Source organism: Lissotriton helveticus, chromosome 10, assembly GCF_964261635.1.
Source record: "Lissotriton helveticus chromosome 10, aLisHel1.1, whole genome shotgun sequence".
NCBI classification, from domain to species: domain Eukaryota; kingdom Metazoa; phylum Chordata; class Amphibia; order Caudata; family Salamandridae; genus Lissotriton; species Lissotriton helveticus.
Genome location: NC_136071.1, coordinates 531,919,924 through 531,946,510, shown reverse-complemented (window position 1 = coordinate 531,946,510; position 26,587 = coordinate 531,919,924).

Below are 26,587 nucleotides of genomic sequence, written 5' to 3'. Positions count from 1 at the left end.
TGCCCCCTCTCTGCTTTTTCTGCATAGCAACCACCTCTTGCAAGACCTCTCACACAACAATGTTGCAATTGAACTCTGAACTCTCAGTGCACCTGCATATCCAAAGCATTCTTTCATTTAATGATTTTTTCTTCGCCACTCAAAATACATCTTTCAACGAACTCATCCATGCACACTAACTTTCTGTTTTCAGCAATCAAAATCCACCAATCACTCTTACTGCTTCATTAACACAGAAACTCCTCAGTTTTTTTCATTTTACACTCTCATTTTTTCAACTGCCATTTCATTGCCACACTTCATCTGACTGCAAGAGAACCTTCTCTCGCCATGTTTTCTGTCTGGATTGTTGGACATAGCTACATCTATTGGGCTCAAAGGTACGCTGAAAACAGGAATTTACCTAACCTCAATTTACAAGATGTGGAAATTAAGTGGTTTGGCCACAGAGGATTAAAATGTCACCAATTGATACCATTGTTGAAAACCTTTATGCATTTGCCAAAACCTGACCTGTTAATTGTGCACTGTGGAGGTAATGATTTGGGCACTTTGACTGGGGTAGGTCTGGAAATGCTTTTAAAGGACACCTTTGAGCAATTGATGGCACTTTTTCCTCAGACTGCCTTGGTATATTCAAATATATGCCAAAGACAGAAATGGAGGTGGTCGAACCAATTTTGTCCACAAATTGAGAAATCGAGGAAGCATGTAAACAAATCTGTTTCAGCTTACATGAGAGACCATGGAATGGGCTCCCTGTACAACAATAACTTGCGTTACTACATGCAAGATATCTACAGAGGAGATGGAGTTCACTTCTCAGATGAGGGCAACAGAGTTTTCACTCTGAATTTAAGAATGTGCATTGGTACCTACTTATAAGTACCTAAATGTACCATAAACCCAAAAGCTCTTCTCAGAGCTACCCTACATCTGATCACTCACAATTATTATTGTACTCTAACTTTTTTCACTAATTTTCAAGAAAGTACGCTCCCCAGAACGCTTCCCGGTTCGCGAACCGAGCGCACTCCACGCAAAAAAACTAAAAAAACGGTATATATTTTTTTGCCCTGCGAGAACCTTTCAAAGCCTCCACATCAAACCTAGGGGGTCAGGGACGATCTACTATGCCCCCTTATGGTCATTTGCCCCTTCGCTTTGGCCTCCTCTTGTCTCTCGATCCTACCGAGAGACAAGATGGCGGCCGCTACGGACTGTTTGGAATGTTTACAGACGCCGAAAAACCAATCAGCTTCGCAAACCTCCGTAACGCGAAAAGTACGCGAAGCGGAGCGCTGTTACAGATATATATCTTTTTTTGAACGTTAATTTCTCAAAATCCACTGGAGCACATATATTGAGACCTAGCAAAGGCACATCGGGCTACCAGTCCCTACAATTTTGCCAAGTTTCGTGCAAATCCATTCAGCCGTTCGATTATTATTATTATTTTTTTTTTTGCCCCGCGGGGCCCTTTTAAAACCTCCACATCAAACCTAGGGGGTCAGCGAGGATCTACTATTCCCCCTTATGGTCATTTGCCCCTTCGCTTTCGCCTCCTCTTGTCTCTCGATCCTACCGAGAGACAAGATGGCGGCCGCTACGGACTGTTTGGAATGTTGACAGACGCCGGAGAACCAATCAGCTTCGCTTCACAAAGCTCCGTTGCGCGAAAAGTCCGCGAACCAGACCGCTGCCTGGTCCGCGCTTACAGATATATATCTTTTTTTAAACGTTAATTTCTCAAAATCCACTGGAGCACATATATTGAGACCTACAAAAGGCACATCGGGCTACCAGTCCCTACAATTTTGCCAAGTTTCGTGCAAATCCATTCAGCCGTTCGGGCTAAAAGTGAGGCCAACCGCCCTATGGAAATTAACATGGGAAAAACGCGTTTTGGGACCCCCCCTTTTTTCTCGGCCCCCCCTTGACGAACCCCCCCCAAATTTTCAAAGGCTGCTCAGAAACAAAATGTGCCATTTTCCTGAAAATTTCAGCCAATTCCGTCCACAAACGGCAAAGTTATTAGACATAGAATTTTCAAAAAACCCATAGAGAAAAAATCCTAACTATATATACCTACTGGCGACCGCCAGTAGGTAATATATATATATATATATATATATATATATATATATATATAACATTTCTATGGCAAAATGAACCCCCTCATTTTGTTCCTTTGCAAATTAAATGTTTTAAGTGTTAACACTTTATTCCAATCAAGATGACTTCAGGTGTGCCATACTTTTGTCATAAGTAAGACTGTTAGCGCTCTAGTGGTTCTTTAGAACACTCTGGGACATTCTGTCACTGGGCTATAGTTGGGCTACATCTGGCTGATATTTGGGCTACATTTGGGCTCTTTTGTCTCTGGTGGCCATCTTTGGGCTACATTGGGCTACATTGGGCTACATTGGGCTACATTTGGGCTCCAACATATATATAGCCCAATGTAGCCCAATATATATTTTTCAAAGTTAATTTTCGTAAAAACCACTGGAGCATATATCTTGAGACATAGCAAAGGCACATCGGGCTACCAGTCCCTACAATTTTGCCAAGTTTTGTGGAAATCCATTCAGCCGTTCGAGCTAAAAGTGAGGCCAACCGCCCTATGGAAAACTCAATGTTAAAAACACGTTTTGGGACCCCCCTTTTTTCTCGGCCCCCCCCTTAACGAAACCCCCCCAAATTTTCAGGGGCTGCTCAGAAACAAAATGTGCCATTTTCCTGAATATTTCAGCCAATTCCGTCCACAAACGCCAAAGTTATTAGACATAGAATTTTCAGAAATCCCATAGAGAAAAAATCCTAACTATATATACCTACTGGCTATCGCCAGTAGGTAATATATGTATATATATATATATATATATATATATATATATATATATATATATATATATATATATATATATATATATATATATATATATATATATATATATATTTATATTTAATTATTTTGTTTTATAACTTAATTGCAAAATACAAACTGCAGGGTTACATCCAGAATGAGAAGCAAACTGCATTACGCCATGCCAAATGTGTGCTTTACAACAGCAAGCTCTGCTCTTTCGGGCGATTTAGCTCACATTCTATATGTTTAAATGTCTTACCACTCTTCACACCAAATTCTACTATCTATGTTAGAAACAGAAACAACAATCTCTATAAATATAGCACATGATAATGAAAAGAAGAGATTAAAATAAATGCTTAAATCCACTGTGCAAAATCAACATGATGGATTGGCAGAAAACGTATTTAGGTTTCGGCATAGTGGTGCTAGAAGGAATCTATTTGAACACATTTGTTAAGAAATGGTGGAAAGTAGACTGTGGATTCTCTACAAATTTATAACAGTCCGGCACATATTAGTAAACTGCAAAAGAGTGCTTTCATTTCATTGTCTGGATGGTACATCTTCTATTATTTGTAGTACTTCCTTATGAAAATTGCTGCTATAACCTTCTTGCAATGGTAGTCGAACCATCAGAATGCCATGAAAACATGGTTGGCTTTGACCAGAAGTAATACTGTTATCACCCCTCGCATTACACATGGACCCTGGTCGAATACTGTACCTGTTCAGAGAGTGAGTGAAGCATTGCTGAAGGTCATGCTGTAAATGTTTTGTTAACCAAGAAAGTCTCCGCTGCTGATCCACGAGGGACCAGTTTTGCAGGTGAGTGAAGTTTTCTTTGCTTGTGCCCCTGGCATCACACAAGGATCCTGGAACAGTGTAGATCCTGAGTGAGGGAAGCTTGCATTGCTGAAGTTCATGCTGTAAATGTCCGATTAACCAAGAAAGCTTCTTTTGCTGATACACATGAGGTATCAGTTCTGGGTGTGAGTGAACTTTTCTTTGCTGGTGCCCCTGGCATCGCACATGGACACTGAAACAGTGCAGATACACTTGCACTACTGACGTTCATTCTGTAAACGTTTTGTTACCAAAAAAGCTTCTACTGCTGACAAACATGAGTTATCAGTTCTAGATGTGAGTAAAGCTTTCTTTCCAAGTGCCACTGGCATCACACATGAACCCTCAAGTAGTGCAGATACGGTGCATGTTCAGAGAAGGAGGGAAGCTTGCATTGCTGATGTGCACGCTGTACATATTAGGTTAACCAAGAAAGCTTCTACTGCTGATACAGCATAGGCACAGCAAAGAAAGATTCACTCACCCGCAGAACTCATACCTTATGTGTGTCTGTTGAATGGAGGGTTATTGCACTACAGATTCCCATTCGGTGACTTTTGTGCTAGTGAGGGAAGCTTGCACTGCTGCTTTCCAATCTGTACCTTTTCTAAGAAAGATAAAAGCCAAAACTGCAGTTGCCCAAGTGGCCCAGAGAGTGAGGGAAGTGCTCACTGCTAATGTCCATGGTGTGACTATTTCGGTAATGGAGGAACCTTACATTTCTAATGTCAATGCTGCACCTGATCTGTGCGGGAATGTCGCAGCTACTACTGCTGCCATGCTGTACCTCTCTGAGCACGAGAAAATGTGCACTTCTGATGTCTATATGAATCCTGTTCTGTGAGAAAAAGGAGATTTGTAATGCAGATGTCCATTCTAGTTTTCTGAGGTAGGGAATCTTTACCATGTTAATGTTTGTGATATATTTTATCAGAAGAGACTAGCTCAGTATGACTTTTATGTTGGGACTCTGACTGGTTTTGTCAGTGGGCACCTTGCAGGTGCGTTCATGAAGCCCTCACACACCAACCTGGTTGGTGGCATGCTTCATCATCGGGCCCACCCAGTAACACCTAATGTGTCCCGGGTGTGCTACGACGCCTGATTACAGCGGAGCTGGTATGTTACTGAGAGTGCAGTGTAGGGTGCATTATGAAGTGACAGTTAAAACGGCTTGGCGGGGGTCCCAATACCCGAGGGTAAATTACACTTTAATAATTGGGCCGCCGTCAGCGGTTAAAAATAAGGTAAGGTAATGGTACCACCAGTACCATTACACCTTAGCCGACTATAGTCTACTCACCATGCACTATAGACTCGGCTATCACGATGTGTATGACTTTGCCAATTATGCTAATATGACTCTCTTTTACGTACATGATTTGTCTATGTCCTTCACGTTGTGTGTCCAATTATGCTTGAGAAGGGAATCCCCCCTCTCACACCTAGAAAAACACCTTAGCGAGTGTAACACATAGTCTGTATTATACATACCCACTTTTTTAGTCTGCACCATCACTATTTTATTAGGTCCTGAGGAAAGCCAGATATTTAAGGCACTGGCTGAAACATGTCGACCCACGTATGGATGTAGGAGGTCGTAACTCACCACCTTAACATCCTCCAGCCTTATTTTAACCGCTGACGGTGGCCCAATTATTAAAGTGCAATTTACCCTCGTGTATTGGGAGCCCCGCCAAGCCGTTTTAACTGTCACTTCACAACGCACCCTACACTGCACTCTCAGTAACATACCAGCTCCGCTGTAATCAGGCGTCGTAGCACACCCGGGACACATTAGGTGTTACTGGGTGGGACCGATGATGAAGCATGCCACCAACCAGGTTGGTGGGTGAGGGCTTCATGAACGCACCTGAAAGGTGCCCACTGACAAAACGAGTCAGAGTCCCAACATAAAAGTTATACTGAGCTAGTCTCTTCTGATAATATATATAAACCAACGGAGACACAGACTAGTTTTCTAGTCCTCCCTCTCTCTTTTGATACGTCTACAATGTTTGTGATATACCTTTGCTTTGGTGTGGGAAGCTTGCACTATTGGTGTCCATGAATTAGCTGTTATGTCAGGGAGTAAAGCTTGCATTTCTGATGTCCAAGAAGTACCTGTTCATTGTGTTGGGGAAGCTTGCATTAGTGACACCCATATTACATTTGCTCTGTGGGGGGGGGTAAAGCTTGCACTTTTTCTTATGTGTTATGTCTCTTATCTGTGGGTGGAAAACTCACACTTTTGAAGACCATTCTATACATAGTCTGTGAGCGAGGGAAGCTTGCATTGGTGATGCCCATGCTGCATATATTCAATTATCAAGGGAAGCTTGCACTGGTGATGTCCAGGCAGCATATGTTCAATTATCATGGGAAGCTTGCACTGGTGATGTCCAGGCAGCATATGTTAAAATATCAAGGGAAGCTTGCATTGGAGATGTCCAGGCAGCATATGTTCAATTATCAAGGGAAGCTTGCACTGGTGATGTCTAGGAAGCATATGTTCTATTATCAATGTTACATTACACTGGTAATGTCCATGCAGCATATGTTCAATTCCCAAGGGAAGCTTGCACTGGTGATCTCCAGGCAGCATATGTTCTGTTATCAAGGGAAGCTTGCACTGGTGATGTCCAGGCAGCATATGTTCAGTTATCAAGGAAAGCTTTTACTGGTGATCTCCAGGCAGCATGTGTTCTTTTATCAAGGGAAGCTTGCACTGGTGATGTTCAGGCAGCATATGTTCAATTATTAAGGGAAGCGTGCACAGGTGATCTCCAGGCAGCATATGTTCAGTTATCAATGGTAGCTTGCATTGGTGATGCCCATGCTGCATATGTTCTGATATCAAGGGAAGCTTGCACTGGTGATGTCTAGGCAGCATAGGTTCAATTATCAAGGGAAGCTTGCACTGGTGAGGCCCATGCTGCATATGTTCAATTATTAAGGGAAGCTTTCACAGGTGATCTCCAGTCAGCATATGTTCAGTTATCAAGGGAAGCTTGCATTGGTGATGCCCATGCTGCATATGTTCTGATATCAAGGGAAGCTTGCACTGGTGATGTCTAGGCAGCATAGGTTCAATTATCAAGGGAAGCTTGCAGTGGTGAGGCCCAGGCAGCATATGTTCAATTATCAAGGGAAGCTTGCACTGGTGATCTCCAGGCACCATATGTTCTGTTATCAGAAGAAGTATGCACTGGTGACGCTAATGTCACACATGTTCTTTAAGAGGGAAACACACATTTCTGATGGACATGCTGGGCCTGCTCTAGCATGAGGTGAACACTGCAATGTTGATGCCTAAGGTGTGCCTTTTGTTATATTGAGGGAGTCTTGCTCAGATGATGCCCATGAGGTGCTAGTGTGGGAGGGTGTGAAACATGGTCAAAGAGGGAGGAACGTGTGCACCGCTTATCTCCATGGTGTCCCTGTGGTTGTAGCAAGCAAAGCTTGCATTGCTGATGCCTGTCCTCCACCCTTCTGTGAAGGAGGGCAACTTGCTCTCCTGGTGCTAATTCTATGCATATTATGTGAGTGAATGAAGCTTGCACTGGCAATGTCCAGGCAGCATATGGTCTACTATCAAGGGAAGCTTGCATTGGTGATGTCAATGCTGTGCATGTTCCCTCATCAAATGAAGCTTGAAGGTGTCATGCCTGTGCTGTGCTTATTCTTTGAAAGGGAGATGTTTGCACTGATGATGGTAATGCTGGACTTGCTTCTTGATGCAGTGAGGACTACACTGTGGGTATCCACACTGCTATTTATATAACAATGAGGGAAGCTTGCACTATTGCTTTCCCTGTGCTACCAGTTCTGGCATCCATTGATGCTTGTCCCACTGATCCCTTCTTTGTGTGAGGAAGGCTGGCTCTGTTGATACCCATAATAGGGCCTGTTCTGTCATGTTCTATTAGGGAAGGAAGCTTGCTCTGATTCTGTTGTGCTGGACATGTACTTTGTTTGATGCTTGATGTTGAGTTGTGCCAGGGAAACACACATTACTGTTGCCCAAGCTACATATATTCTGTGAGTGAGAAAATCTTGCAATGGTTATATCGATGCTGTAAATTGTTATTTTCAAAGGGCATTTGAACTGATGGTGTCTATTTCGTACCTGCTCTTTGACTGCGAAAAATGTACACTGCAGTCCCACCACAGGCATTGTGCAACAGAGCATAGAGATACTCAAGAAGTGTGTGTGACTGTCAAGCATTTCTATGAAAATGTTCAAAAGCTTGTTGCCAACTTGTATGGTTCAGAATTTTGGGAATGAGTCAAGCAATTTTCCAGCCTCTACATGGCACATAAATGCTACATACATTCAAGAAAATACAATGAACTAGTTGATCGACCGCCAAGTATCTCTTGGAAACCCGGCCATTCTTTCATTTTCGGGAATGATTGATTTGCTCTCCTTTCATAAGTAAATAAAGACAGAGAGTCGGCCTTATGCTTACACAGTACACCTCTAACTGTATTGTCTGAATTACATGGTTAAAAACGAGGTGTGAGAGCAAAGGACCTATCCCCATTGATCCAGCGTGGCACTCAGATTTTCCCAAAATGCAATAATACATATGATAACACAATTTATCATTTTAAAGGCTGTGACACTATAATATAAATGTAATGTTGCCACATATAGAGTGGGTATGTGATTCTGGTATTAGGTCACTGGATTTCGTGTTCATGTGTCTAGTTCATGTCAATCTTGTAGATGGCAGTGCCATGGTGCAGCCTACCCGAAGTGATTAACTGGCAGTGTCCTCAATTATACTAACACACAGAAGATATCAAGGGTCTCTTGTAAATACCACTATCGATGGTACCTGTTTGTGGTATCCGCAAATGTTTATACCTAATGGTTATATTGGAACTTATATAGGAGAAAAATGAAATAGACAAAGGATGAAAAAGGAAATAAAGACACCCATCAGCCCACACATTGGCGGTACTTCATCATCTGGGTTAGAATGGAAAGATGGTGTTTGCTAGACATTTCCTCAGGAGATTCCTTGAGGATTGCTAGTATCAGATCGTTAGATCAGACCATCAACCACAAGATGGAAAGTGTTTTAGGCTGAAGGGGCAAGTTGCAGTGCCAAAAGAATTGTGAAAAAAGTGTAAACAAATGTATAAAGTGGTGGTCTAAAAATACCTGTTTTAATGTCTAAGAAAACTTTATTAGATGCGACCATCAAAACGGCATGTTAAAATACAGAGTGAGAATAGTATGTAGAAAATTACTATTCACCATAGATGTTAACTGGTCGACATGTTTCAGCCCCTCCGGGCTTTCATCGGGACCTATGATGTACACTACTGCAACACTCACCACTTATCGTGATAAAACAGTGAAGATTATGAAAACCTACCAATTGTGAAGTAGTCTCATATCTTGATTTTCAAACCTCTCCTATAAAGCAAGAAAAAAGAGAACATACATAGATACAAACCAATGTCATGAAGGCAACAGCAGCTAGAGTGTTATGTTAAGTTTCTAAATCGTTTATTTCACTCACCCAGCAATGTAGGGAGGAACAGCCTCACCTCGCCTGGCGCTCGCTCAGGACAAAGAGGCCACGCACTAAAACAATAGAGACATAAAACGGTTTATGTGACTTTGGTTATAATGATGTCATTATATGCAGTGTAGTGGTTAAATGACATAAAAAATTCGAAATTGGAAGTAGAGACTTTTCGAACTTCCAATTTCGAATTTTTTATGTCATTGCTGGGTGAGTGAAATAAACGATTTAGAAACTTAACATAACACTCTAGATGCTGTTGCCTTCATGACATTGGTTTGTATCTATGTATGTTCTCTTTTTTCTTGCTTTATAGGAGAGGTTTGAAAATCAAGATATGAGACTACTTCACAATTGGTAGGTTTTCATAATCTTCACTGTTTTATCACGATAAGTGGTAAGTGTTGCAGTAGTGTACATCATAGGTCCTGATGAAAGCCCGGAGGGGCTGAAACATGTCGACCAGTTAACATCAATGGTGAATAGTAATTTTCTACATACTATTCTCACTCTGTCTTTTAACATGCCGTTTTGATGGTCGCATCTAATAAAGTTTTCTTAGACATTAAAACAGGTATTTTTAGACCACCACTTTATACATTTGTTTACACTTTTTTTCACAATTCTTTTGGCACTGCAACTTGCCCCTTCAGCCTAAAACACTTTCCATCTTGTGGTTGATGGGCTGATCTAACGATCTGATACTAGCAATCCTCAAGGAATCTCCTGAGGAAATGTCTAGCAAACACCATCTTTCCATTCTAACCCAGATGATGAAGTACCGCCAATGTGTGGGCTGATGGGTGTCTTTATTTCCTTTTTCATCCTTTGTCTATTTCATTTTTCTCCTATATAAGTTCCAATATAACCATTAGGTATAAACATTTGCGGATACCACAAACAGGTACCGTCGATAGTGGTATTTACAAGAGACCCTTGATATCTTCTGTGTGTTAGTATATTGTTCAGTTGGGGGACAAGATACAAGCAGGTCTATAAATACAGATTCCCCTTGGACCCCTTTTCATAGTTTGTTGTATGATAGTGTCCTCAATTAAACAACAGGCAGCCCACGCAAAACATTCAGTTTGTACCGCCTACTTCAAGCAGGTGGTAAGCCATCAAAAACTGAAAAGGGCCCCAGGGGACCCTTTTGTGAATGGTTCTGAAAACGGACCACTGCCTGCTTTTAAAAATTGAAACTGAAACCTTTAATTTTTCTTTTTTGAAAAAAGCCCAATTTCCTTTAAGGAAAAGGGACTGCATTTCCTCAAAAAAGGCTTATTTAAAAGCAAACGCAGACACGTTGGTTTGCTGTCCCCAGCACGCCACCATCTCTGTGTTTTTAGCGATTCGCAATGACTCGCAAATTGCAACCTGCCTCCTGTATAATGATGAGGCAGGTCCATTTCTGACCCACTCAGAACTGAAAACAGTGTCAAACTCTGTTGTATATCGCATTTTGTGACTTCCTAATTGCGAATGGTAAAAAGTTGCAATTAGGAACTCGCAAAATGTAGCAGTCGTACATGTGGCCCAAAATCATAAAAACATAGCAATGGCTTCTTGGTGGGGCTGGATCGCCATAAATATTCAGTTCTTCCTTTTTTGAGTCTAAATGTATTTCTTTTTATTTTATTTCAAAAACAATAAGCTTACTAATTGTTTCACTTATGCATACACATGACAAGAAAAAAATACAAAAGATTTAATGTCTTAAAACTCTTCACCACCTCGTTAAGCTCCATAGATGGGCTCCTGTATTTGCTAGTCATTGAGAAGTGCTTGAATATTTGCCCATCTCTGTTTAGGAAGTTTGAGCGGAAGGGGGAGTGATCCCTCTGTGTGATTGCAGCATGCTGAAAACCTCATATTTCTCAATATTTTACCATTTTCTGCTAATGTTTTCCTTACAGAAGTTTAGGAATGTGTCAGCTTCTGTGAACGTGAGGAGATCTACTGCAGTGAGTATGCAGAGGATCACGAAAAAGATAAGACTGAAGCATATGCGTATGTGTTGTGGGAGGTAAAAAGGCAAACAAAAGTCCTTTTTTTGTCCTTGCTCAAAATGAGTTACCCATTGCTACTGTAAACCAGTGGCATAGCTAGGCCTTAGGCCGCACATGGCGGGCCTTGCGTTTATCATCCGCGGAGTGCACAGGTAAAAGCAAGATGGGCCGCCGCCGCCCCAAAACTCGTTCCGCCTGGGGCAGAATCCTCCACCCTTGCTATGCCACTGCTGTGAACTCTGTGGATGGCCAAGATGTGACATAAAATTGGTGCAATTCATCATGTCTTCGCTTTGGTGTGGTAGACTATATTTAACATACTCAGCATCCAACATTTTCAAAGTAGATACATCAAAACATATCAGAAATGAGGATATGAGTAGTAATTAAATCTTTACTGCCTTCCTGGCTGATCATATTCATGAAAAATATTTTCAACATTTAATGAAGAATTAGTCAAACACAATGCACATGATTATTTTTTGCCTGGTGAGCCTACCTTGGTAGTAGGGATATTTCTGGAATTGTTTTGGAACGACCTACCTTCAGCGCTTTAACACATTTTCTATTATGGACTTTTCCACAAGGCCCTGAAATACCATCTATTCGGATAGACAAGGTCTTGGCCTGTTAGTCTTAGATTTAGTGCAGTACCCTTTGACCACCAGTTTTATCTCCAAGATGCCTATCGGAGAATATTACGCTATGCAGATACCCTCACTCACTGAACCAGTACTGATGGATATAATTCAGTGGTGAGACAGGGCTCTATGTATTTAACTTTATAGAGGGCGTTTGGCTTCTTTGCGTGCTTAAGTGCACGAAGAAGCATAACATTTGAAAAACGGGGCACTGTTTATGTATCCTCAAGACTAAGGATTATCTTTTAATTTTTAATAAAATGGATATAAATGCAATTTTGTACACCAAAAGTAAATTTTAGAAGTTGGCTTAAAAAATGGAAGACTACCTTTTAAAATGGCAATGGATATGGTTGATATCCACTTCTGTGATTTCCGTGGTGCAGTCATTTAGTTTTGTTGTAAACAGCTGATTGTAAACTATTTAAAAACGCCAACAAAACCAGGTTCAAAAACAGGAGGGGTGAAGGCAAAAGGTTTGAGGATGACACTGCTGAGAGGGCCAAATCCAATAGGAATTGGATCTGAAAAGGACAGAATAAGAGTCATGGTTGCGTCCTCAGATTGACTTCCTTTAGTTTCTTGAGAAGGCAGCGAGATGATTAAAAACTGAGGGGATGCACAGGAACAATTCTCGCATTCAGCATCTTAACATGGTTCAACCAAGGCTCCATCCAAAGGCAGCAGTTATCGTGAGGATTGGGGATCCTTATTATCCTATGTTGTAAGCACATACGCAATCAACACAAGCTGGCATACACACAATACCCAATATTCTGTTAATGCAGGATGCTAGAATGCTTCTTCAGCAAATATTATATGGTCCCTAATCTTAAATTGGGAAAATCTCATGGAGGAGTATGACGAGGGGAGCCTTATAGTCATACAGGTCCCAAGGGCCTTACAGAATTTGGCTATTCACCAGGCGTAGACCTTATCCTTTATGTTTTGTTCACTTTTTTTGATGTGGATTCTATTTTAGGAGGACGCACACATAAACAACCCAGACATATCTCTTTTTCCTTCAATCTCCTGGAAGAAGGGGTTTGTAGGTTGTGGTCATTATAAAATCACCAGATCAGTGTAGACAAAATGAAACAGAAGAAAAGCTATTTACTAACCAAGCATTCTGTCCTACCTAGTCTCAGCAACTCTGAAGCAACGGAGATGAGTCTCTCAACCATTTTCCTTTCAAGACCGCTCTCCTAAAGTGTGTCATATTGCACTCCTCTATGAGATAGGACTTCACTGGGTGGTCAGCCTATGACTATGGAGTTGTTTGATGATCAGTGCAGTCTGAGTCGCCACACCTTCCCTTTCATATGACCTTCTGCTGATACAATTTGTTTTACAGAACGGCCTACATCTCCTGATGTTTCTGATTGCCAGGCTTTCTCCCCAGAGAATGTGACTGATGCTGAAGAAGGTGAGAGATCTTCTTTTTCAATTTGGCGAGCAAATATGAAATGTTCTGCATCACTGTATGCTCTCCCAGCTTCCGAGATTGTTGGCAACCCATGCTTCGACAGCCTACTGTGAATACACTCTTAACAAAAGATAGACTTGTGAACCTCATGGTTAGTAACTCTGCTCAAGAAGCAGTGTCCCTGACTAAGAGTGTCACAGGATCACTAAGGAATGAGTGAACCTGAATCACCACAGAAGGGTTTGTTATAATGTATCCATTATCAGCACAGATATTGTTTTATTTTTGATTAGTTGTGAGTGCCAGAGTCAGAAAAGGGTACCTGCTTTCCGTGACTCCATGGTGGGGCGTCTTTGCCACTGCTCGTTCCATATGTGATGTGCAATTTATACGTTAACTTCAGAATGGAGCAAGGAAAAAAAGCATTTTATTTTTCATCATTGACCCTAGTCTTTTTCTACCGAGAGGTCCCTATTGTCCCTCTCATTCTCACTGGATGTGTTCTTCAGTGTCCAGAAGACTAAAAATGAATGATGATTTCAAAACAAAAGTTATGGTAAGAATGCCCTCCCTGAGCCCTTCTTCACTCCTTATAATTTGAAGATGGGTTAATCAATATACCATGCTCATGCTTTCTCCTTTATCTTTATTAGTATTAGAATACAGCTACATAAACAAGATGATATAGAACGTGCCACACCCAACAGCATCATGTGCTTTTACAAAGAAGTGGTTGTCAGACCTGTTTCTCATACACTGTCTTTAATGCATTTGAAACCAGTAATAATATTGCCATAACATTCTAAGCCACCTTGGGGTCGGCATGCTGTGTGTCTTTTCAATTCAAATAATAATAACATATTTCTTGAAAGCACAAGCTGGCATATGCATCAAGGATGGCTTTTGCGATTCCTTAGTTGCGATTATTAAGGTATCCCAATTAAGGAATAGCAAAAGCCTAAGCAGGTAGGAATCGCTAAAAAAATATGGATTCCTAAACATTCCTATGGGCCTACAGGCCCATAGGAATGAACGGGAATTGCATGCACAATTTGCGATTACCAAATAAGTACTTGCAAATTGGGCTTGCGATTTCAAGGGTGCAAGGGTGCCAAAAGGACACCCTGTTGCACCGCTGAAATTGTAATGTGCACCCATGTTGCGCACACACATGACCCAAGGTCATGTGTGTGTGTGTGTAACATGTAACTTTGAAAAATGCACATGAGTGCATTTTTGAAAATTTTTGAAAATTACTCACCATTTTTCCCCCCAGTAATTTGTGACCCCTAATAGCGAAATTGCTATTTTAAATTGCTTCTAGCATCTCATTTAAGGAATCGCAATTTGAGATTCCTTAAATGCAATCACAATTTGCGAGTTTTGCATTTGGGATGATGCATCCCAAATGCAAAAATACTGGTCGCATAGGGGCAGATTCTGAGAATCTGCCTGTTTGCGACAGGTTTTTACTTAATTCTTGCTATTTCTATGCACTATAAATACAGGTGTTACTATTCATCAAGTTAAAGGTACTGAGGGGCATATTTACATGCCCCTATCGCCACACCACATCACTTTTCAGGACTAGTGGTGGCGATAGCGGCTTCCCTTTATTTACAAAGCAGCGTTAATGCCAGTTAACGCTAACTTAACGCTACAATATAAATAAGACCCTCTTTCATGATACACTTAACGTGAAAGGGGTGGGCAATGGGTGTTGTGGTGGGTGTTTCACTGCAACACCCATTGATTTTGACACTGCCCCATATTTACAACAGAGGGGTAAATATGGTGCAGTACCAAAATTAAGACTAGGGAAAACCTGGTCTTACCCCGGCGAAGCGAGGAACAAAACGCCAATGATTGTATATGTGCAGGAAGGTGTTCCTTCCTGCACATAAACAATCATTTTTAAAAAATGACGTTTTGCTACTTCTATGTGTGCTGCACTAAGAAGCACACATTGAAGTTACAAAACCATATTCAAAGATCGTTTATGTGCAGGAAGGGATACCGTCCTGCACATTAACAATCTCCCCCTACAATGCAGACACCCTTGCACTATGGTGACGGTGCCGCTAGCCAGGGCAAATTTAGTGCCAGTGCAGGGGGAAACACAGGGCTGCACCATATGGTGTACCCATGCATTTCTAAAGTGACAGAGTGTGTTGTTAGCCTTCTTGGCCTAACAACACGGTTCACCACTTTCTAGTAAATATGCTGCTGAGTTTCTCAAGCATTTGATCTTCCATAGATTCACATGCTTGAGTCATTTCCTGTTGCCACGGGGAATGATTCAAGAATATCATTCTCGGAGGAGCCAAGATGGCGATCGAGATGGCTGCATAAACGCTCGGCTCCGTGAGCCCTCTCACCCCGCACATATATCCTGGCACTTATCCGATGCAATTCTTGCATATATAAGTAGGCGAAGGACACCGTTCACTTACCGTCTGCTCCTGGTGCTTCTCCGTGCGGTAGACCCGAAGAAATGCCCCGATTGTTTGGCGGCCTCTACTGTGCCGAGACCGGGATCTCGAGTGGGAGGAGTATCCGGCCGCGACTGCAACAACAGCGGCCTTTGGCTGCGGAGGGGAGTCGGTCGGCGGGAATCTGAGATCTGCCGGCCAACGACGACAGTGCCGACCTCCTCCGAATAGCAGATCGCTCTGCTGGAAGTGCGATACCTCAGGACCGGAGGGAAACCACGATATTCGACCCCCCCTCAGTGTGATGCCAAGGCATTAACAGCTTCTCCCGGGACTGACGGGTGCCTCCCGGGGAGCGGCAGACAATTTGTTTAGCCCTTTGGTGACCCTCCGTTGAGATGCCTGCCTTAATTTTTGGGGTCCGCCTGTGAATCCTGTTGCATCCTGGTGTGGGGCCCGGTCCTGAGGTGAGATAGAGAAGGAGGAGGCCGTAACGGCTAAGATGGCGGATGGCACCCTTATCCGCCCCCTCCACCCGGACGGAGAAACCGCTGTACAAGAGAGTCCCGGGGCTGGCATCATGAGAAAGGGCCCACGTCCAGAGATGTCCTGGCTGCATTAACAACCCTGCAAATGACCCTGATCCGGGAGGCCCGGGAACTGGGAAGACGGATGGCCGCCATTGTTGGTCCGCCATTCCACGTAGGCTTGGTTCCTTCCTGTGTAGGCGCCGATCTGCCTGCCTCTATGTCACTGACGGATGCCTCCGCTACGCTTAAATCTATGGAGTCACGGTTAGCCTTGGTTCATGAGACTGCTGTGGATACACCTGTTGCACAGGTGATTGACTCATTGGGGCCCTTGTCTGCTCGGCGAGTGACAGAACAGCGTCGATCCGTGTTTTGGGCGGCCCGGCAGTGTTTCAGCGCTTGCCGCATCGAGTGATTCCTTTTCCATGGCTGGCGAAACTGTGTTCGGACTGGAGGTTGTTATCGGTGTTGGTGTTGATACAGGCAGATTTCCGCCATGCGTCTTTGGCGGGGCACTGGTGGCTGACGCCCGATGGAGCGACGACACTTCCCGATTCTCCTGGAACATTTGAACCCCTCATGCTCTTTTGTATGTCGCTTGATAGCGAAATGTACATTGGTACTATGGATAGAAGAGGCCAAGGGTGAGATCATTTGGGACATGGTGGGACTTATTATTGTTTGACGGTGATTTAAGGGACACTCAGCGGGGATATCATTGATTGTGCTATACATGATTACTTTTTTTCTTAGTCCTTCTACCATTGCGGTCTGACGATTATTGCATGCGATGTGGGGGGGGGGGGCCGGGTGGCCGGGTCGATGGTCCTCCTCCACCATTTGTTCTTCTTTTTTCTCTCTTCTTCTCTATATTTCGGGTTTCTTAATTAGGGCGACAGGCACGCTGCTGGGGGGGGTAGGCCGTAACCTTCTGCAGGGGTGCATGGTGGGGGGTAGGGGGATGGGATTGTTGATTTGTCCTTTCTTTGTCTTTATGGCCCTTTGTCTTTCTCTTTTCGATGTCGTCGTCTTTTATGTTTCCTACAATGTGTTGCGCTTTGGGGATGGGGCATAGCTCGCACTGCACTGTATGTGTTTTTATAACTATCCTGACCCAAAGGCCCTGTCCCCCATTACTTCGAATATATTTACACTGCTGGCGGGTTTTCTGCTTTTTGTTTGCTATCGTAGGAGCATGTATGACTGTACGGCATTGATTTTATTTTATTTCTCTTTGTTGTAAAATGGACCTTCTTGGATCCTTGTTTTCATAGTCTAAATTTACACATGTGTTCTATCCTGGACGCTCTTCAGACCTTGATTTCCGTGCCACTGTCTTTTTCTGTAATGTATTGCTCTATTTCTGACTTGTTTAGCGGCCGGCCTGACTGGTTGTAGGCCCATGTTTGTATTTCCTTGCTGAAACAATAAAGGTCCAAAAAAAAAAAAAAAAAAAAAAGAAAAGAATATCATTCTCTGTGGCGACGGGGGAATGATTCAAGCGTGTGAATCTATGAAAGGCACCAATGCTGGAGAACCGGATTTGCAGGTAAGTAACTTATTTCTTTGTGAACTGTGAAAGAAAAAGCCTGATCTAGGACTTACTGAGTTTCAAACTTAAGACCAATTAGTCACACACAGACACCAGCAGTCATAGCTGAACTTCCTGAGCTACCTTGCCATGCCATAATAGTACATTACAAAGCACAACACCACATTACAGCTGCACTTAGCAATAAAGTAAGCTCGAAATCACAGAACCCCCTAAAGTCATGTATGTCTGTAATACGCAATGTCAGTTGAACTGCTGGCAACAGGGGATGTGAAAACAGTTGTTTTTAATAAGAGGTTTCAGATGTCCAATTGTGAGTGAAAAACAACACAAGTGGTGGTGGGGAAACATCGGTTACATTGCGGTCTTCACACCGCAATACATTTACAACGCGGGCAACAACGCAAGTCATTACACATGTGTTCTATCCTGGACGCTCTTCAGACCTTGATTTCCGTGCCACTGTCTTTTTCTGTAATGTATTGCTCTATTTCTGACTTGTTTAGCGGCCGGCCTGACTGGTTGTAGGCCCATGTTTGTATTTCCTTGCTGAAACAATAAAGGTCCAATAAAAAAAAAAAAAAAAGAAAAGAATATCATTCTCTGTGGCGACGGGGGAATGATTCAAGCGTGTGAATCTATGAAAGGCACCAATGCTGGAGAACCGGATTTGCAGGTAAGTAACTTATTTCTTTGTGAACTGTGAAAGAAAAAGCCTGATCTAGGACTTACTGAGTTTCAAACTTAAGACCAATTAGTCACACACAGACACCAGCAGTCAAATCAAATCAAATCAAATAAGACTTTATTTTGGTTAATATTTCAAACCATAAAAAGTACATGCATTGATTACTTTATCAAATTGCACATCAATACATAATTAAAAAACATTATACACAAATATCATTAAAATCATCATTATTGTTTAGTTAGCAAAAAATGGCCTGCTGGTCCTGACATAGTGCAATATCGCTTAAAAAAGATCATAGGTCTAAGCAAGTTCTTATTCTCAGTGCAAGTTTTAAAAACGACAAAATATGGAGTACACAGTCCTGGTGCAAAAGCTGCAAATAAATGAGGGCAGGTCTGATTTGCTTAAAATCCAATGATCTCAGCAAATCAACAAGAAAGTAACGTCTGGGATAATCATAAAACCTACATAAAAATATAAAATGTAGCAAATCCTGGGGAGACTTCCCGTCGCAGCCACAGGGAGCTACATGTTTACTAAAAATGTCTGATTTGGGTCTTATTAAAAGCTGCTGAAAAGTGTTAAATCTGAACCTAGTCAGCAGGAACTTTTCATGTGAGCTGAAGGCACAAGCCAAGTAGGGCTCCATTCCACCACACGACTTTAACATGATAAACTTTCTAACACTTGGTTTCAGCACTTCCACACTTTCTCTGTCCGCCATTTTAAACTTGAGATAGGCTCTTTTTACCGCTGTTATGTCCCCCTTCACAATGCCACTCGGATGGGAAAACAGTTTAGGGCACCCCAGCATTTCAAAGCAAGATTTCAAGTATTTGAGCCAGGGGATGCGCATACAGCTGTCCTGAGATGTTACATCCCGTACAATCTGGTGAGTGAGTGGTATCTCCTTGTTAAGCCACAGCGAGACCCAGCAGGTCAGTGGCTTCAGTGCTAGGTTATCGCATAAAAACGGTGTCCCCAACTCCTCGTGCACCACAAGGTTCGGGGTACTCGCAGGGACACATAATAACCGTTTAAAGAAGGTGTTTTCGATAACCTGTAATTGAGTATTAGACACATAGCCCCACAGTTCACTGCCGTACACCGCCGTGGCTACAGACTTAGCATTATATAACTTAATCATTGCTGATATTGGTTTCTTTCCTATCTTTTTCGCAAGATTAAGGATGGTTCCATTAACCCTCAACATATCATTCTTCTTCTTCACCAGATGAGGGGCCCAACTTAACTTCGAGTCAAATAGCACACCCAGATAGGAAAAAGTCTCTGTGACCGGAATGGGACTATCATCAAGCTTGAATACAAAGTTCTTTCTTGGGCGTTGGCCAACCTGCATTATATAGGACTTAGAATTATTGACCATTAGGTCCCTATCAGACATAAAAACATTAAAAGCAGTTAAAAGTGCCTGGAGCCCCTTCTCTGTGCGCGAAATTAAAACCGCGTCATCTGCGTATAACAGCACGGGGATGCCCCTTCTACCTACTCTGGGGCAATCCACCTGTATAGATTGTAAAGCTGCATCCAAATCGTTAATATAAAAATTAAAAAGAAAAGGGGCAAGAATACATCCCTGACGTACTCCTTTATTTATCATAAACTTATCAGTGGTGTCCCCATTAGATGAATATCTTACATTGGCACTAGTTTGATGGTGCATATCCACCAGGAAGTCGACAATCCCAGTGTCGACTCCCCTCGCCCTCATGTGCTGCCACAGCCTCCCCCTGTTGACACAGTCGAAGGCTGACGACAGGTCCATGAAGGCGAGGTGGATCGTACCCTTCTGGGCTACCGTGTATTTGCTGAGTATGAGGAACAAATTAAGACACTGAGTTATCGTGGATCTGCCCTCGCAAAATCCATATTGAGATATGGACATGACATTATTTGCGGTTGCCCAACTAGTTATTCTCCTCAACAGAACTCTCCCGATAACTTTAATCTTTGAATCTATTAAGGAGATTGGACAGTAGCACAGTGGGCTACCCCTATCTCCCTTTTTGAAAACCGGGACAATGGTTGACACCCCCCAGGTCACTGGACATCCTACCACTGTGGCAGCGTTAAAAAACGCCTGCAAGATAGGAGCCCAGAAATGTGGTCTGGACTTAAATAGATCAGGGGGGATGCCATCTGGGCCGGGGCTTTATTTGATGTTAAACCTTCTATGGCTTCAAGCACTTCGCCGCACTCAAACCTGAGTACTCCTTTAGATTCACTAGGATAGCACACACCATTTCCAAGATCGGCTGAAAAGTACAGTGATTCAAAGTGACGAAACCAATCCTCTTTCATTATACAGCACTCCAGCCCATCCCCCGGATATTCTGACAGGAATGGTTTTTTTACTAACTGCCAGAATTTCGTGCTACTATTTAGGGTCTCGGGGTCCAAAAGCTCATTCCAGGCCTCCACACGCAGAGTATCCTTATGTGTTTTAAGGGAAGACTTATATGCTTTGCGGCAGAGACGGATTTTCTCCTGATTCCGCGGTACATCTGCCAATGCCGCCTTCAAGTTACGGGCAGCTTTCGAGCACTCTTGGTTAAACCACCTTGGCCCGCATTTCTCTACATTTCCCTTTGAAGGTTTCGTAAGTAACCCTGACACTTTCCCCGCCAAAGCTTGAAAGGCATTAAGCACCCCCTCCGGATCTAACCCTGTACACTTAACAATTTCATCTGCACAGGATTCCTCTATATTTTTATACAGAAGGTCAGGGGTAATAGTTGACCACTTTAAGCGCCGCCTCCCATCGGTCGTTGTCAGATTGCCATCAAAACGTGAGGGCATGACATCTGAGAGGCCAAAACCCCTGAGACAAACCACAAGGGGGTTGTGATCACTGAACTCACTTTTGTTAATATCAAAGGATTCTAGGAAAGGCAACAAAGCTTCAGAAAATAGCATGTGGTCAATAAAGGTGCCTCTGCCATGCCCTTTAAAAGTCGGAGTGTCAAAGCTCTTACAGGGATCTCTAATTTCCATGCCCATTGTTAAGACTAAATCATTCATCATGGAATTGCAAAATTCACCCTCTGCTGTATGTACAAAATGTAGCCCATCTGCTCTATCGCAGTTTAAATCCCGTATACACTTCCTAAGGGGATCGCCACAGAGGTGCACGTTGAAATCTCCCATGACCATTAAATTAAGGCTGTGTTTCCTCATGGAGACATTAATATATTCATCTAATACACTTAGATCATTAGATGCTAGGATGGTATTAGTAGCATTGTAAAAATTGACCAATCCAACCCTATTACTTTTGGCAGACATAACAATACCCTGGGCACATGAACGTTGTACATTAATGGTGAGGATACTCGAGGTAATCAAAACAGAGACAAAGATCACCAAACCTCCCTTTGGTCTTCCTCTATTAGATGGAGTTGCTGGCACAGAAAACGCTTTATAACCTTCTAAAAACATTTCACACTCCACATCCCAAGTCTCTTGGAGGCAAATAACCTTATATTGTTTAATAAAAGTAACCCATTTTTCATCTGCCATTTTGGTTGCTAGACCCGCAACATTCCAAGACACAATGTTTACACATTTATTGGGCTCCTGTGGGTTGGTAGAGTCAGTAATGCATGTTAGATCAGCTACAGTTAATCCATCCTTACCCACAGGTACTTTATGTCAGTCACACATATCAAGACCGGACAAAAGTTCGTATCTGTTATGTGTGTTGACGTTATAGCCCGTCTGGCGTTGCCCACCAAGATCAAGTCTGTTCCCTGGGTTAGTTGGAAGGCCTTGCCCGCCAGAGTTAACTACATTGTATGTAAATTGCATCCCATTACTCCCAATGTTCGGGGTCAGAGTATCAAACCGAGGTGTTGGCCTGCTCAGTTGTGGGGGCGCCGTGCAAAGGTGAGCATAAAAATAACCCAGAGGACGAACACAGATACTACCCTCGTTGTAGGCCAGAGATGCAGCTCTCAGGAGTACAGTTGCCACATGTTGGGGGTGTCTAAAATTAGCCACAATACAATCCCCATTACCCACTTTATTAGAGGGCCCCACCCAGTTTACCCTTCTAACTAGTGTTATCTGATCTGAGTACCCAACGGGGAAGCCGCAGTTCTTATTTAACCATGAGACTGTCTTGTTTTTTAGCGAGTCATATGACTCGCCATATGGAGATGCCGGATGGGTGCCAACTGCAGGGACATTTGTTAAGACCACCACAAAAGGCGCACAATCCGGGGGAAGATTTAGATAACGATTTCTTCTGTCAGGTCTAGGGTCTATTTTATTACCTGTAGTTGGAAGTGAGCCAACACGTGGCTGCAGGTATCCTGCTTTAGATTGGGGGGAACTGACAGGTGGTGGCCGCTGGGGTCTATTCCCTAAAGCACTCTGTGCTCCTGCCGAATTAACTGCTACTGGCACTTTTTTCCCCTGTTCAGCTTGAGTGGACCTTATTTCATTTAGTATAGTACTAGTATCTCCAGCAGCCTTTTGCTGCGCGGAGACAAGCCCCCCAAGCCTGTCTACTTCTTTTACAAGGGAATCAATTTTATCCACAAGTGGTTTGAGAGCTTCCTCTATCTTCGTTCCCAGGCTAGTCTCCATAATAGAGATTAAGGCAGTGAACTGCTCAATAGTAATATTATTACTTGCATTCTGCTTAGGGGGGCCTGAATCAGCTCCCGTAAACACAAAGGGATTGTTAGCTGCAGCCCAGATGTTATCGGTAGTGTGGCTAGGGTTTAGTACCGCTGAGTTGCTAGTTGGTTGTCCCCCTTGACGTAATGCCGTCTTTCTACACTGCCTTACTGGCCTCTTCTTGGTGGGTACCCCCTCACTCACTTCACTATTTATATCGGGTTGCTCCCTCTCTCCTGTGTGTACCATTGCCTCAACATTTACAGAGAGTGGTGTTAGTGTCAGCATACATGTTGAAGGGCTAGCTGATAGCGGGTCGGGAGACCTCAGAGAGGACATTTCCGAATTGGACAAACTAGCCCTATTAGTATCCTCTGTATCTTGTTCAACAACCAGAGGATCATCCTGTGTACATACTGTGGTATCTCCTTTCCCTAGTGAGGCACGTCGATCGCAGTTTATTTGGGCGACCTTTTTTACCATGTAGTTCTCGATGGCAATCTGTCCCAGAGGCATATTGCCTACTTTAGCCTTTGACATTGAGCTTAGAAAGGATAAAACACACTATAGAAAGAGTTTAACAGAGCAAAAACAGAACTATACCAAATATAGGCACAATATTTAGAATGTCTCAGTTGCTACTAAGAATCGACATACAAAAGGGGCCTACCCAGTCCGAGCAGCGTTTCTGGCCCAGACCAGACTCCTCAGGCCTCTGAGGGCCACAGAGGGCCCGCCCTTGTCCCGGGCTTAGCCCGGCGCGGCTCCGCGCGCGCTCCCGCGACGCGGGAGGGGCAGCTGTTACTTATGCGCCTCCTGGCGCGGAAAACCGGAAAAGCAGGAAGTCGGCGTCCCAGGGGATCCTGGGAAGTGTAGTTTCCCTGGCGGCCGCGTTGCCCTGCGGCGTCGGGGATCTGCACCCTGTGGTCCGGTGCTCTGCTCCGCTCCCCAGCTCCACTTAAGCCCCGCTCTGCCGGAGGGGCAGCTGTTACTTATGCGCCTCCTGGCGCGGAAAACCGGAAAAGCAGGAAGTCGGCGACCCAGGGGATCCTGGGAAGTGTAGTTTCCCTGGCGGCCGCGTTGCCCTGCGGCGTCGGGGATCTGCACCCTGTGGTCCGGTGCTCTGCTCCGCTCCCCAGCTCCACTTAAGCCCCGCTCTGCCGGAGGGGCAGCTGTTACTTATGCGCCTCCTGGTGCGGAAAACCGGAAAAGCAGGAAGTCGGCGTCCCAGGGGATCCTGGGAAGTGTAGTTTCCCTGGCGGCCGCGTTGCCCTGCGGCGTCGGGGATCTGCACCCTGTGGTCCGGTGCTCTGCTCCGCTCCCCAGCTCCACTTAAGCCCCGCTCTGCCGGAGGGGCAGCTGTTACTTATGCGCCTCCTGGCGCGGAAAACCGGAAAAGCAGGAAGTCGGCGTCCCAGGGGATCCTGGGAAGTGTAGTTTCCCTGGCGGCCGCGTTGCCCTGCGGCGTCGGGGATCTGCACCCTGTGGTCCGGTGCTCTGCTCCGCTCCCCAGCTCCACTTAAGACACCAGCAGTCATAGCTGAACTTCCTGAGCTACCTTGCCATGCCATAATAGTACATTACAAAGCACAACACCACATTACAGCTGCACTTAGCAATAAAGTAAGCTCGAAATCACAGAACCCCCTAAAGTCATGTATGTCTGTAATACGCAATGTCAGTTGAACTGCTGGCAACAGGGGATGTGAAAACAGTTGTTTTTAATAAGAGGTTTCAGATGTCCAATTGTGAGTGAAAAACAACACAAGTGGTGGTGGGGAAACATCGGTTACATTGCGGTCTTCACACCGCAATACATTTACAACGCGGGCAACAACGCAAGTCATTACAATGACTTGCGCTGGATGGCGCTCTAAGCTGAAGAATAGTATGATTTACTATTCCAACTCCTTCCCTACTGTAACGTAGGCTGGAGTTGGAATAGTAAATCATTCTATTCCTAAGTCCAACGCCCTCCAGTGCAAGTTGTTGTAACGTCTTGCGTTGTAACGTCTTGCGTTGTAATGCCTCAGTTGTAAAGTATAGCGGTGTGAACACTGCGATGTAACATCGTATATTCCTGGTGGTGTGGGCGATAGTTAATGGAAAGGTATATTTTTGAAGCTTCACTGCTTGAAATTTACACCCCAACCAATTAAGCTCTGAGATTACACCTCCTCGCCTTTAAGAGATACTCCTTGTGCAAATGATACACATTTTCTATTTATTGGATAAACATTTGCAAAGATTCTGCATTCTGTTGTGGAATTCATTTATAACAACACATTCTGATGAGACTCTAAAGGGTGTGGCAGTCCATTAGTACTAAGGTATATGCTACCTTCAAAATCCAATTACAGGTTAAAAGCAAATGCTGGTCTTTGATTATGGTAGCCTTTCATTTGAGACCAAGTATTATATCATGTCACTGGTACAAATGTATGGGTCCGTTGGGTTGGGTTTGTAGTCTCAAGACATTAGAGTAGTTTGAATCTAAAAGTGCAAAAGTGACACTGCTAGAGGCAGAACAGAAAGGCAATGGGCACTACATACATGCAGTGGAGCCATCTTTTCTTCAGTTCTGCTCAGCACTCATTATATCATTCAGGTACTGAGCGGAGGGAATCAGACCGCAGAGCTTTGCATTTTGTAGATAATTATCCCGTTGCGTGCTCATGACGAGCTGAGCTCGTCATGAGGCACGGTTGAGCTGCACTCATGACGAGCTGAGCTCATCATGACCGTTGGAACGTTCACACGCAGGGATAATTTCCCCGCTGTGCTGAACGTTCCAAAACGGGTGTGGTCGTGACGAGCTCAGCTCGTCATGAGTGCAGCTCCACTGTGCCTCATGACGAGCTGAGCTCGTCACAAGCATGGCGGCGCCGCGCGCGGCCCCCCTCTCCCCAGCACAGCAGGTGAAAACGCCCCGCAGCCAAGGGGATATTGAAGGGGCTGAAAGAAGTGTCTCTCCCCAATAATAATGTATATTTCACTTGCTTTCTATTTAGCCAGCCTTTGTGTTATCTCTACTTTTCATTTATGGCTTCATTCACTCTTTATTTGCTGGGTCTGGTGCTTAGTGGACTATTGCGACCACTGTAGGAGCTGTGTTTGACTTTATGCTCACAGGTTCAAATCTTGTTGGGTCCACTTAGCCTTTTGTCCTTCTTACATCGATAAAATGAATACCATTAAGATAGGTAACAATAAACATCTGTTATTAAGTGCAAAGATACCCTTTGCGGTGAACGTAAAGTGAATGTTATGTTATGTGATTTCTGATTCCTTCATTTTTTAGACACTCTTGATTGAGGTTATGGATTCCGGTTAGTTATAACCCAGCGGTGGCCCTTATGAAGGCAGTAGGCATGCACCTTGATGTCACTCATGCTAAATGT